This window comes from Sciurus vulgaris (genome assembly GCF_902686455.1).
Source record: "Sciurus vulgaris genome assembly, chromosome: 17".
In the NCBI taxonomy this organism is placed as follows: Eukaryota; Metazoa; Chordata; class Mammalia; order Rodentia; family Sciuridae; genus Sciurus; species Sciurus vulgaris.
In genome coordinates this window covers 45,086,001-45,098,868 of record NC_136478.1, presented here as the reverse complement: position 1 = coordinate 45,098,868, position 12,868 = coordinate 45,086,001, and the positions used below count along the sequence as shown (strand labels likewise).

The window sequence follows — 12,868 nt, the reverse complement described above, 5'->3', positions numbered from 1 at the left end:
TAATGCTCAGTACTAGGAAAAGAAAAAAAAAATCCTTTCATTTGTGATAATACAGATAAAGCTGGAAGACATTATGTTGTATGAAATAAGCCAACCAAAGAAAGCCAATACTACACCATCTAACTCACAAGTGGAATCTAAATGTTGACCTCACAGAAGTACAGAACTGTGTTTACCAGAGGCTGGGGGCTGTGGTGAAAGGATACAAATTCCAAAAAGGGATAATTTCAAGAGCTCTATTGTACAACATAACATCAGGCTGCCTCCTTTCTCATCTTTCTAACAAAAGGGCTTATTTTGCTTCTGAACCACTCCTTTTGGAGTGCCTATGAAGTCCTACAACATCTGCTGAAGTTTCTTGTCCTACATGTTTTTAACATCATCAAAATAAAAATTGTAAGCTGGCCTCAGCAGTCACCTACAGTCCCAACCAGTCATGAGGATGAGGTGGGAGGATCATTTGAGCCCAGGACTTGGAGACCAACATGGGCAACACAGTTAGACCCTTTCTCCAAAATTAATTAAACAAATAAAAATTCTAAGACATATATCTTACTGTATGAAATAAACTGACTTCCACATCTTAGCTTCAGTATAATCTGAACAGAACTGGATAGTATTTTTTTTATCACCAAAACTGGTATTTCAGGGCTGGGGCTGTAGCTCAGTGAGAGAGCACTTGCCTAGCATGTGTGAGGCACTGGGTTCAAGCCTCAGCACCACATAAAAATGAATAAAATAAAGATATTGTGTCCATCTACAACAAAAAATATTAAAAAAAAAAAACAACTGGTATTTCTTCTCCATACGGTGATGGATTACTAAAGTAGGAAGGATTTTTTTAAAGTATACATAATGATGATATTTGGATACTGTTATGATTACTAACATGCTTTGCTGTCAGACTTCCAGGATAAAAATCTCAGCTCTAATAGTTATTAACTGTGTGAGCTGTTGCTTTTCAATGTCTTAGTTTCCTCCTAAATAAAATAGTAAAATTATCACCATTACAGGGTTTTTTGTTTATTCATTCATTTGTTTTGTACCGGGATTGAATCCAGGGCTGCTTAACTACCGAGCCACATCCCCAGCCATTTTCTAGTTTTTATTTTGAGACAGGGTCTAGTTAAGTTGCTGAGGTTGGCTTTGAACTTGCAATCCTCCCACCTCAGCCTCCTGAGCCACTGTGATTACAGGCTGCACCACACATAATTTCTACCTCAAAGGGTGTTATGAGGACTAAATAGTGCACAACATATAAAGCACTTAAAATAGCAAATAAGCATTTAATGAAAGTCAGCTATATCTTTTAAGATAGAGAATATTACATACTCTTTCCCCCATAATTACTAAAGAAACTCTTTTTGGATCCTTTAGGCTTCTTATCCTTGCTCTTTCTCATTATGCTAATTAATAAATTGCAAAACCTCACCTTTATAGGTAATTCTAGATTATCAACAATTTACAAAAGGAGAAAATATGAATGTAGAAAAGCAAAATCATAATTTTTGGATCTGAATGATGAGGAAAAATACAGAATTACAACATAAGAGCAACAATTAACTGAACACTTACTATGTATCAAGCAATATCTCAGGGGTTTTGACAGTTGTTTTTGTTTTCTGACGCTGGGGATAGCACTCAAAGCTTCAGGCATGGAAAACAATACACTACCGCAGAGCTACACCCCCAGACCTCAGTAAAAGGACTCTGAAGAGGATCTAAGGGCAGTGAGGATCTAGAATGGCTGCTGTTTCTAAAGTGAGATTAGGACAGAGATTACTTGGGAGATTTAGTGCTAGCTTGAGTGTTATAAGAGTGGCTAGAATGAGTATTTCCTGTAATAAAATAAAAACAGCAAAGCAACTCCCAGCCTGCATTCTCCCATTCTCCCTTGAATGTGTATCTACCAACCTATATAAACTTATCTGTGCCCCTCCCCCCAAAAAAAGCACAGCAAGTTGGACCATCGTTGGTAAGAAAGTCATCATCTTTCAAAAAGGGAGTCGTTTTGGCATTTAAAACTGCAGCATGACCTAAGGGGAAATAATGTTTTCTATTAATTTTGCAGTTGGCTTTAGCTATCTCTTCTTTCCTAGTCTGATAAAGGCAAGGCTGCTGCTTCTCTTTTCGGTTCGTGCTGATTTTGCTTTTTCCCAGAAGAGGGAAGCAAAATATGCCATGCCCGGAAAAAAAATTAAAAATGACATTTAATGAAACAGGAAACAAACTAATATTGACATTGTGTTTTTATACATTCAACAAAAACTTCCTCCATTCCCTCCGCTTTCAGCAGGATTGGGGGGAAAAAAGAGATGAGAATTCAAACACTGAGCCTTTCTTGGAACCCGGCCTCGGAGCCCTGACTGAGAACACAACCCCGCTACCACTGTTACTCCCACCATCTTCCACACACAGAACCCGCTGGAAATAAAGAGGTAAAGCTGACCCTTCCCAGGATCAGAGAGAGAGGACAGAGTACACGAAGGCGAAACTGGAATCTGTCTCCGAGTTCACTGACTTCCCTGGGAGGGAACGCCGTCAAAGCTGTGCTTCTGAGATGTACAGCTGTTCTCGGGATTGCGTCTTTTTGTCTGTGGGCCTTCACTCTGGGATTCATATTATCTATCTCGGAGCCATTCCGGGCCTGTGAGCCCTGAAGCTGGAGGGCAGAGGGCGCAGTAGGGCACCCGGTGCCCAGTCAGCGTCACAAAACTCCAGTCACTGCAACCCGACTCACACAGAAGTCCGCGCCGCCCCCGCGCCGCCCCCGCGCCCATTTCCTCAGTGCACGCGACCAACTCACCTCTCGCAGCCGACAGCAGCAGGGAAGCCGGAAGGAAACCGCGCGAGGGCTTGTGGGAAATGTAGTCCGCCGTGGGGAAGGACTGCTTCCAGTCGGACCGACTGCGTGGAGTGCGCAAGCGCGGGAGCTGTAGGTTGGAGTGAGCGCCGCTACCTCGGGGCGGGAAGGTGAAAGGCTGGCGGACTAGGGGAAGGACAAGGTGCTTTCCGCGAGCTCGAGCTTGTGTTGTTGTCCCACCAGGGTTGTAAAAACTCATGCTACCCGCAGACACCTAACCTATGTACTGTGTACTCAGTATAAATACTCCAGCGGGGTGTGGCTACATTTCATGTACCGCAATAAAAATACCCACAGGGCTGGGTTTATAACTCGGTAGGGTGCTTACCTTGCATGCACAAGGGCCTGGGTTCCATCCCCAGCAACACACACACACACAAAACCCCCACAAAGCCCCAGCAGAACCTACGCCCACAAAAAGGTTGCTCCAGCCCTCCGAAGCTCTCGCTGTCGCCCTTTCTCAGTCCCTTCCGCACAAAAGCGCTCAGTAGCGCCCTCTCTTGCCCTTGTGAGAGTAGTATTTTCTTAGGCTAAAATGGTTAATATTGTTTATTTATTTTATTTATTTGGAGTTCGAACCCCAGGCTCTCTTCCACCTGCTACGCAAGCGTTCTCGGTGCCTAGATGTTCTTTATTCGTACTGATTTTTGTAAAATCATAGTTACCTAAAGAAGGTGTGTGTTTTCCGTTTAATTCTGTAAGGTTTTGCTAAAATATTTTCAAGTTCTATCAAGCACATATATGTCTTCCTGAAGAAGAGATTTGAAAGTGATCTTTCTCAGACAAATCATTGAGCTTGTCCTGGCCTGGGTTCCTTCGGGAAAGAAACAGATGAACCTTCCAGGGAGCCCATGATGGCATCCTCCCCATCCCTAAGTTCTTTGATAAATTAGTTAATAGATGGAAGCATTATTTTTTAAGAATATAGTTTTAGAAGATACGTGAAAATGTCTAGGCTGATCTTGTTAAGCCTTGATTCGTGAACAATAAATGCATGTGAAGTAGGAGACAAATGAAAATTCTGAGCTCCTTAAGATTTTTGAGAAAATATTTTAAAATTCAAAACAAATGGCTATTTACATGTTTGTAATTAAATTTATGTGAGGAGAGCAACGCTCCATCAAAACAAAACAAAAACAATTAAAAGGGGCAGGGTTCGAGCTCAGTGGTAAAATAAGGGTAAAAAAAAAACTTTAAAAAAATAAAAAGAACTTAGTTTCTCCATATTTCCTTTCTGTTTTGAATAAGTTTTGAGGCATTTTGAAACTCGATACTGAATTCTTCACGCCCCTTTCTGAGGAGCCTTGACTTTTTTTTTTTTTTTTTTTTTTTTTTTTTTTTGTGGTCTGGGTATTGAATTTTTTTAGTGAGACAATCTCACTAAATTGCCCAGGCTGGCCTCACCTCCTGAGTAGCTGGGATTTCAGGTGTGTGCCACCATGCCCAGCTAAGAATTGAATTTCTTAAATGATATAGGGCTTTTAGAGTTCATTTTATGTCCATTTTTGTAAGTTGTATTCTCAAGAAATTTGTTCTTTTTATTTATATTGTTGAATTTATTATAATGGTGTTCTTAATGACCTTCAGATGTCTGAAAAATTATTAATGATGTTCCCTCTTCCACTCTAGATATCATGAATTCTTGTGTATTTATTCTCTTTCATTCCCACCCCCTCCTTCTCTTAGAGTGTCATGCCATGTTGCCCAGGCTGATCTCCAACTTCCACCCCAAGGGATCCTCCTGAGTAGCTGGGATTATAGGTTCCTATCACTTTGCTAGGCTATTTTTTCTGTCTCTCCATTAAATTTGCTAGGATTTTTACCCATTTTACAACCCTTTTAAGAAGCTAAACTTTAGTTTTCTCTGTTGTATACTTGTATATGTCTACTTGAATATAAGTCATCTCTGCTCTTCAGCCTTTCATTCTATTTGAGTAATTTATTCTAACTTCTTAGCAAACAGGTATAATTGCTTTAAAAGGTTATTTTTATTCTAAGTTCCAAAATCTGTAACTTTTCTTCTAAGTACTACTTTAACTTTATTCCACAAATTTTGATGTGTCATTATTGTTTAGTAATTTTCATTGTTATATTTTTACATATTTTTCTCTAATTGTTCTATAAAGTCCTGAGTCATGAGGACTTGAAAATTTTTTTTTTAATTTAAAGAAAGGCTTTATCGAAGATTCGAAAAACAATTCCCAGAAGATTGACATTTCCAGAAAACTGTAGCTACGTAATGCATTGTGTCTATTATGTTAAAACATGCATAAGACACAAATACAAAAACCATGAAATAAGCCACCATTCTTCAACAATTTGAGCAAAGATATAATGCCTAAGGAACAACATAGATGACTTGAGAAGGATGGGCTCTTTAAGCACCACTAAAAAAATAAAAAATAAAAAATAAATGGAGCACAAACAGATGAGTGTGTTCAGTTAGGTACACTAAGTTGAAACTTTGACACTAGGAATCAGAGCATTTTGTTGAATAGCATTAACACATATTATAAAAGTGTGTAATGCCAAAGGAATAGAACAATCAGCATCCAAAAGCTGCTTTGTCAACTAGGCAAACACTCTAGAGCATGTCTCTCTGTTGTCCATCATTGAATATACTAGTAGCAGTTTTGAAATGGGAAAGAAAAAAAGAAAAAAAGAGCTGCAAACCCTTTTATTTTCTCTGTTTAAATTCACACAGAAGGGTTGGGATTGTGGCTCAGTGGTGGAGCACTTGTCTTGCACATATGAGGCACTGGGTTCAATCCTCAACAACACATAAAATTTAAAAAAAAAAGGCGTTGTGTTCATCTACAATGAAAAATATTTTAAAAATTCAAACTGAAAACAAACATCAATTCTGTTTTACACTAACATCTTCAAAGTACATCTCTTGTACAAGAGGACCAAGAACAAAAATCTGTTTACAGAGAGTGAAGAGTGCCTGCTCACATGGCTTTCCCATGGTACTCAGGAGGGGCCACTTCATAATCACTAGCACTGAACAAAGTTGCAGAGTTCTTTGCCAGATACTTGAGGGAATCGTGAAGATAACTCAGTAATAAAGCAAGGCTTCTCATCCAGAGGTGTATAGGCCAACATTGCTCCAATTCCCACAAATAATCTCAGTAGATGTGGCACTCCATACACCCGGGACATGTGTGCATCAGGATGATCTGCAGGAATTTCAGCATACTCCTGTCTCTCAAATTTGTAGAGCAGTTCAGTGCCCAACGGTACACTGAAGTATGCTTTTATTCCTGCCACAATTCATTAACAGCATACTTATGATCTGTGTATCCTTGAGATTTCTTGTAATTTGCATAATATCTAGAATAGAATCCACATTCTTCTTTGCAGGAAGATGAAAGAGCTTTTTTTGTCTGGTAATTGAGTTCCAATCATCAACAAGCCATGGTTTTAGGTCTTCAGGAATCTAACTTCAACTCTGTTCGTAAATGTTTCTTCATTTTCAACAGTAGGATCTACCCGGGCACTTTTCTTCCAAGGAGGCCAAGGCATCTCACTGGTACTGCCACCATTTCCATTTCCAGTTGTTTCCTGTTTGCTCTTTTTTGTTTTCACTTCAGCATTTTTCTGTTGCAGAGCAGATGTCTTCTTTCCAGGGGCAGACCCTCTCACCTTCCCCTCTGCATACTGCCCCGATTGGCTTTTCAGAGTTCTTGCTGTTTCTGAAGATTGGTGTCCTCCTACTTGAGTAATCTGCTCTCTCGACCCATTCATCCCAATTTTTACTCCAACCACTGTAAATTATAAGCAAAAATAACCAAAACAGTTTCAGCACCATAATGAAAGTACAGATAACCAGGATGGGAGCAGACTTCCTGGATCAGCTATACCTTTTATTCAGCAGTGGAATCAGGCATTGAATGGGCACACTTTCTGGGTAGAAAATGGCACCAATCACAGGGGAGGTATAGGTCTAGATAGGTTACATACTGGGAGATGACTTAACCATTGAAGACATTAACAGAACATATCAGTTTGGGTATTCAGGAAACAGGTTGTGAGAATTTGAAATTTGTTTTTACTGGGCAGTGTTTTTACAAGACAAGAATGGAGGGTCCATTGTATTGTCACTGAGAAAGGATCTATTGGGAAAGGATCAGTGCTTCCCTTTTCCAGGGATTTTCTTGTCACTGGGTGATGTTTGCTTCCTCCCCAGGGATGGTCTTGTCATTGGGAAAGGATGTATTGGGAAAGGATCAATGTTATCAGTGTTTTACCTGCTTCCTCCCTCCCTCTTCCCAGGTCACTATTTTGGGGGTTGTCATTTCCATATCCATCAGTAATGTATACAGTATTTCACTTGTTTGTCCTTTGTGGCAGGCAACCTTAACACACTTTGCTTCATAAAGAAGAGGCCCATGGGCTGGGGCCGTAGCTCAGTGGCAGAGCACTTGCCTAGCATGCGTGAGGCACTGGGTTCAATCCTAGCACCACATAAAAATACACAAATAAAATAAAGGCATGCTGTCCATTTACAGCTCAAAAAAAAAAAAAATTAAAAAAAAAAAAAAAAAAGAAGAAGCCTCTGAAAGCATGGCACTCACTCACCCTCCTGCATTTCGGCTTGGGGTCTTGCTTGGGAGCCATTTATAAGTGAGTCCCAGCCTCCTCCTTCTTCCACCACCTTGGAATACCGTCCCTTATTCTGTACCCCACCCAACTTCATGTCTGATGTGTCTTCAGGCACAGCCAGATCTACATCTTGGGCCCGATTTGGGGTTTTGAAATTCTGTTTCTCCCTTTAGTTTGTCAGTTTTTGCTTCATGTATTTTGTTTTTTTTTTGTTTTTATTTAAAGAAAAAAAAAATTTAAATGTAGTGCTGGGATCGAACCCATACCTCACACATGCTAGGCAAGCATTCTACCACTGAGTTACAACCTCAGCCCTGTTTCATGGCATTTTGAATCTTTTTTATTTGGTATATGTACATTTAGGTTTGTGTGTCATCTTAAGGAATTGACACGTCTGTTAGGAAACATTCCTTTTGTACCTTAACACCTATTTTATCTAATATTATTATAACCAGTCTAGTTTTATTGTACTTACTGTTTGGACGGCATATCTTATTCCATCTCTTTTCCTTGAACTTAATCTTTAATTTTACATTTAAAATGTATCTTTTGGACTGGGTATCTAGCTCAGTTGGTAGAGTGCTGGCCTCACAAGCACAAGGCCCTGTGTTCAATCCCCAGCAGCGCAAAAAACAGTATCCTTTGAGGCTGGGGTTGTGGCTCAGTGGTAGAGAGCATTTGCCTAGCATGTGTGAGGTGTTGAGTTCGATTTCATCACCACATATAAATAAATGAATAAAATAAATGTCTAGCAACATCTAGAAAATATTTTTAAAAATAAATAAACAGCATCTCTTGTAGGCAGCATGTGGTTAAGTGTGACTTTTTAAAAAAAATCCAGTATGGGCTGAGGCTGTAACTCAGTGGTAGAATGCTTGCCTAGCACATGTGAGGTGCTGGGTTCAATCCTCAGCACCACATAAAAATAATAATTACAAACAAATAAAGTTATAAAAACTGGTTTTAAAAAATCCAGTATGACAATCTCTTGACCATTAATATTTACATGATTATTAACTTGCTTGGCTTTATGTTTGCTATTTTGTTGATTTCTATTTGTCCCATTTTTAAATTCACTATTTCTCCTTTTTTGCCTTTTTTGAGGGGACTAATCAATTTTTTCTAACACATTTTAATTTTTAAAAATTTTTTGTTGTAGATGGATACAATACCTTTATATTATTTATTTGTTTTTTTATGCAGTGCTGAGGATTGAACCCAGGGTCTCATATGTGTTAGACAAGCACTCTACTACCCCAGCCCTGTATTTTAATTTTTGTATTGGCTCATCAGTGTAAGGAAAAATGCAGCTCAGCTCGGGACTCTTGGCAGTTCCAGCCCCTCCCGCGGAACTGCTGCTGCGCACACCCGTCTCAGTTGCGGCTGGACAATAGCTCCCAGAAAAATCCACGACTTTATTATGCGGAGACTAGCGCATCCGCTTGGGGGTGAAAAGAATGGAAAAGAGAGAGATGGCGAGAACGCTTCTCCCAGATATTAGAATCTCCCGGGCTGGAAGGAACCAATACTTGCAAGCTGACTGGTGAACCAATAGCTGGCTAGCATGTTAGGATGTAACGTGGGAAGCAGGAAAATGGCTGTAGTGTAGGCCAGAAATTACTGAAACGTAAGAGGTGGGCGCAGCACAGATTGACAAGTGGTTGGGAGGCGGGGTATCGGCTTTGTATTACAATCAGCTATATTTCTATGTATCTTGTTAAGGACTACTGTAGGAATTACAATGGACATTCTTATTTAACATAGTCTGCTTGAAAGTAATATTGTATCACTTGAGTATATGAAGTTTATTAATTAGGTAGGTACTCACTGGCTACTTACTTTCTGTATTTTCCTAGAAATTGGGAGTCTTTTGTTTGTTTGATTTTTAGACAAGGTCTAAGTTTCCTTGGGCCTTGCTAAATTGCTGAAGCTGGACTCACACTTGGAATTATCCTGCCTCAGCCTCCTGAGTCACTGGGATTACAGGTGTGGGTCACCATGCCAGGCTTGAGGATTTCGTCTTTAATATTCAGTATTGCTAGAGGCTAGAGCATTCTATGGCACACAGTAGGTATGCATTATACATTTATTCATTGGCGAGTCGGTTAGGTGGGTAGTGATAGCTCATTATGGCTTTAAATTTTCTGTTTCCTTAATGATAAATTTGAGCACCTTTTTGTTGGAAGTACATATTCACATTTTTTTACCCCATTTCCTATTGATGATCTGTTATTTACTGATCTATAGGGGTTCTTTATATATTCTGGATGAATCATTATTCAAATACATTATGAACATTCTCCCACTTTGTGTCTCCTCCTTTCATATTCTTAGTGGTGTCTTTTGATAAAAATAGATTCTTAAACAATATGGTAAAATTTACCACTTTTTTCTTTATGGTTAGTGTGTTTTTAGGTGTTTAAGAAATCTTTGCAACCTCATTTCTAGAAAGATATTCTGTTTTCTTCTAAAGAATTTGTTTTACTTTTTAGAATTTCATCACTTATGCATCTGGAATTGTTTTGTGTGTAGTGTGAAGGAAGAGTCAAGAGTAATTTTTTTGCCAGGCACAGTAGCACACACCTGTAACCCCAGCTGCTCAGGAAGATGAGACAGGAGGATCACAAGTTTGAGACCAGCCTCAGCAACTTAACGAGGCCCTAAACAACTCAGTGTGACCCTATCTCAAAAAAAAAAAAAAAAAAAAAAAGATGGGGATGTATGTGGCTCAATGGTTAAGCCCCCTGGATTCAATCCTGATAATTAAAAAATAAATTTTTTTTTATTCATATAGAAATGTGACTGACCCAGTGCTCCTTATTTAAAAGACCATCATTTTCCAACTACATTGCAGAAGAACCTTTATCATAAATCAGATGACCACACATATATGTTGGGCCTTTTTCAGGGCTCTTTATTTTGTTCCATTGTTCTGTCTTTTTCATTTTTAGGCTAATACCATATCGCCTTAATGACCAAATCATCACATTAACAAATTCAAGGAGAAAAACATTATTGTGCCAGAATGACATTTGACAATATTCCATTAGCATTTCTGATTAAAAAAAAAAAAGTTAAGTAGGGACTTCAGGAAACAACTGAGACAAAACAGTCTATTTAAACCTAGAGTAAACATTACACTAAGTTCTTTCCATTAAATTGGGAGATATAACTAGATGCCTGTTATCATTAATACCACTACTAAACCTTTTTCTGGAGGTTCTTTCTATTATAAGATCAATAAAAATAATTACTATAAATATTCAGGAAAAACTAAAATTATATCTATTTGTAGTTACAAAACTGTTTAGAAAACCAAGAATCTAGTAAAACATAAAATTAAAAAAATTAGACCTTTGAAAATCTTTTGTAATAATGAAAGTGAATGATTGCATCCATATTGAAAATTTCAATTTGAGAAAATTGAAAATACAGATATAGGCCACAACCTGGAAGACAGTTATAATAGATAAAGGGGATTACTCTCTAGAATTTTATTTTTAAGAGAATCACAAATCTTACGTGAATTTTTTTAAATAAAAGGAACATGGACAAGATGTGAATTAGCAAGCTGTTTAGTCATGATAACAGATGTTTAAAGATGCTTAACTCATTATTAACCAAGAAAATATTAAAACTCATACCAGACATGGAATATAAGGAATTATTTCACTAAAGGCATTGTAAATTACACCATAATGCTACTCTGTTTCTGGGGCAATATCTGGCAAGGGTGAAAGTGAACATAAACTGTGACAGAGTAATCTCACTTTTTGATAAACACCTTAGAAAAACTCTCATGTATAGCAAGAAACTGAGATATTCAGTAAGGCATTTTTTTCACCATGAGAAACTGTATATAATATTTATCAAAAAAAGGTTTAAATACATATAGTGTTATATATAGATAGGGCCAGTGGGTTTTCTATTCCATTGAAAAGCACCTTGTGTGTCCATGGGGTGCTAGATATCAAACCTCAGGGCCACATGCATGTTGGGCAAGGGGTCTACCACTGCCATGCCTCTAATTCCCTCAAAAGCACCATTTTAAGTTTTAAAAAATGCAAGCAGCTGAGATGACAAGAAACTGAACTAGAGTAGCACATTGTATTTAGTCTGTATTGATCATGGATAGCCTCCTTAATAGCCATATGCAATAAAATAAATTATTTATGAAATGAAAAAGAAATGCAAGCAGCTGGATGCATAGCATGTTAACTGCTTTCTTTGCCACACAACCATACATCTGTTGTAATGGAGACATTTCCATCCTTGAAGTGCTTCTGGTAATGGCAACATCTGCCCAAGAACAACTGTAATAGATGAGGGGAATAGGAGTTCTATGTGAAATCTGAGGTGTTTTGGCTTAGATAAAATGAAACATTCTGTTTGTGAATCTTTTGATAGGCACTTAATGTGGTTCCTGCCCCCAAAATATGGTATGCAGAGCTCTCCATGCTTGTTTGACAAAAACATTTTCTTCAAGTACTATATTTTTATAAGATTTCAATAAGTGTGCTGTCTCCAACATACCTCTGTTAACATGACATTGTTACAGATCGTTACAAATTGTTACAGGAGAAACACATGGATCTACCAGTAAAAACTAATTTTACTCTTTTATTGGTAATTTTATTACAGCACTTAAGATTTTTTTGTGTGTTACTTTTACTGGTTATGAATAAAAACAATTTGAAATCCTGAGTGGTAAAGATGTATTATTCCAGATGATGAATGACTGATTAGTGACAACTGCCCAATCAGAGCAAAATGGACTGGGAAGTACAAAAATTAACGTGTCTTCAGTGGCATCAGAGATTTGGTTGAAAATGAAGAGTTGTGACAATACTCACTTTAATTTTGTGGAAGGTGCTAGGGGTTGAATGTGACTCCCCAAAGTTCATGTGTTGGAAAACTTTATCCCCAATTGGGACACTGTTAAGAGGTGGGACCTTTACGAGATGAATAGATCATAAGGCCTCTACCTTCATGAATGGATTAATGTCATTATTTTGGGAGTGGGTTATTTATTGCAGAATTGGGTGAGTTTGTCTCCCTTCTTTCTCTCTCCCCATCCTCAGTACTGAAGATTGAACCCAGAGCTTTGAGTAGCTAGGCAAGCGCTTTGCCACTGAGGTGTCTACCTTCATGAGAGGATTAATGCTGTTATGAGAATGGGTTTGTTATAAAGAGGCAAGCTTGACCCCTTGCTCTTGTCCTCACTTTGTCTTTCCACCATGGGATGACAGGCTCTCATCAGATGCCAGCCCCTCAATCTTGGCCTTTTCAGCCTCCAGTATCATTAGCCAATAATTTCTATTCATTGCAAATTATCCAGCCAGCGGTATTCTCTTAGCAGCACAAAGCAGAATACGCCAGAGGCAATATATTTTCGTGTTG

General features: G+C 38.4%; 1 protein-coding gene and 1 pseudogene across 4 annotated transcripts in view; both read right to left on the bottom strand.

Annotated features, from left to right (window-relative positions):
- The window catches only part of LOC306648631 (uncharacterized protein), a 30,386-nt gene extending 27,537 nt beyond the window's left edge, over positions 1 to 2,849 (bottom strand). For 2 of the 3 annotated variants that reach the window (XM_079118826.1, XM_079118828.1), the window contains exon 1: positions 2,807 to 2,849. The gene's annotated coding sequence lies outside the window, so the exon portion shown is untranslated. Of the gene's footprint in view, positions 1 to 2,740; positions 2,764 to 2,806 lie in introns of those variants that run through there. The other variant, XM_079118827.1, reaches the window with a different exon arrangement.
- A 2,632-nt stretch (positions 2,850 to 5,481) lies between these two features.
- Positions 5,482 to 12,868, bottom strand: part of LOC306648630 — a 32,493-nt pseudogene continuing 25,106 nt past the window's right edge. Inside the window, exon 7 of the transcript XR_013766945.1 lies at positions 5,482 to 6,630. The product of XR_013766945.1 is annotated as an uncharacterized misc_RNA (transcript). The remainder of the gene's footprint in view (positions 6,631 to 12,868) is intronic.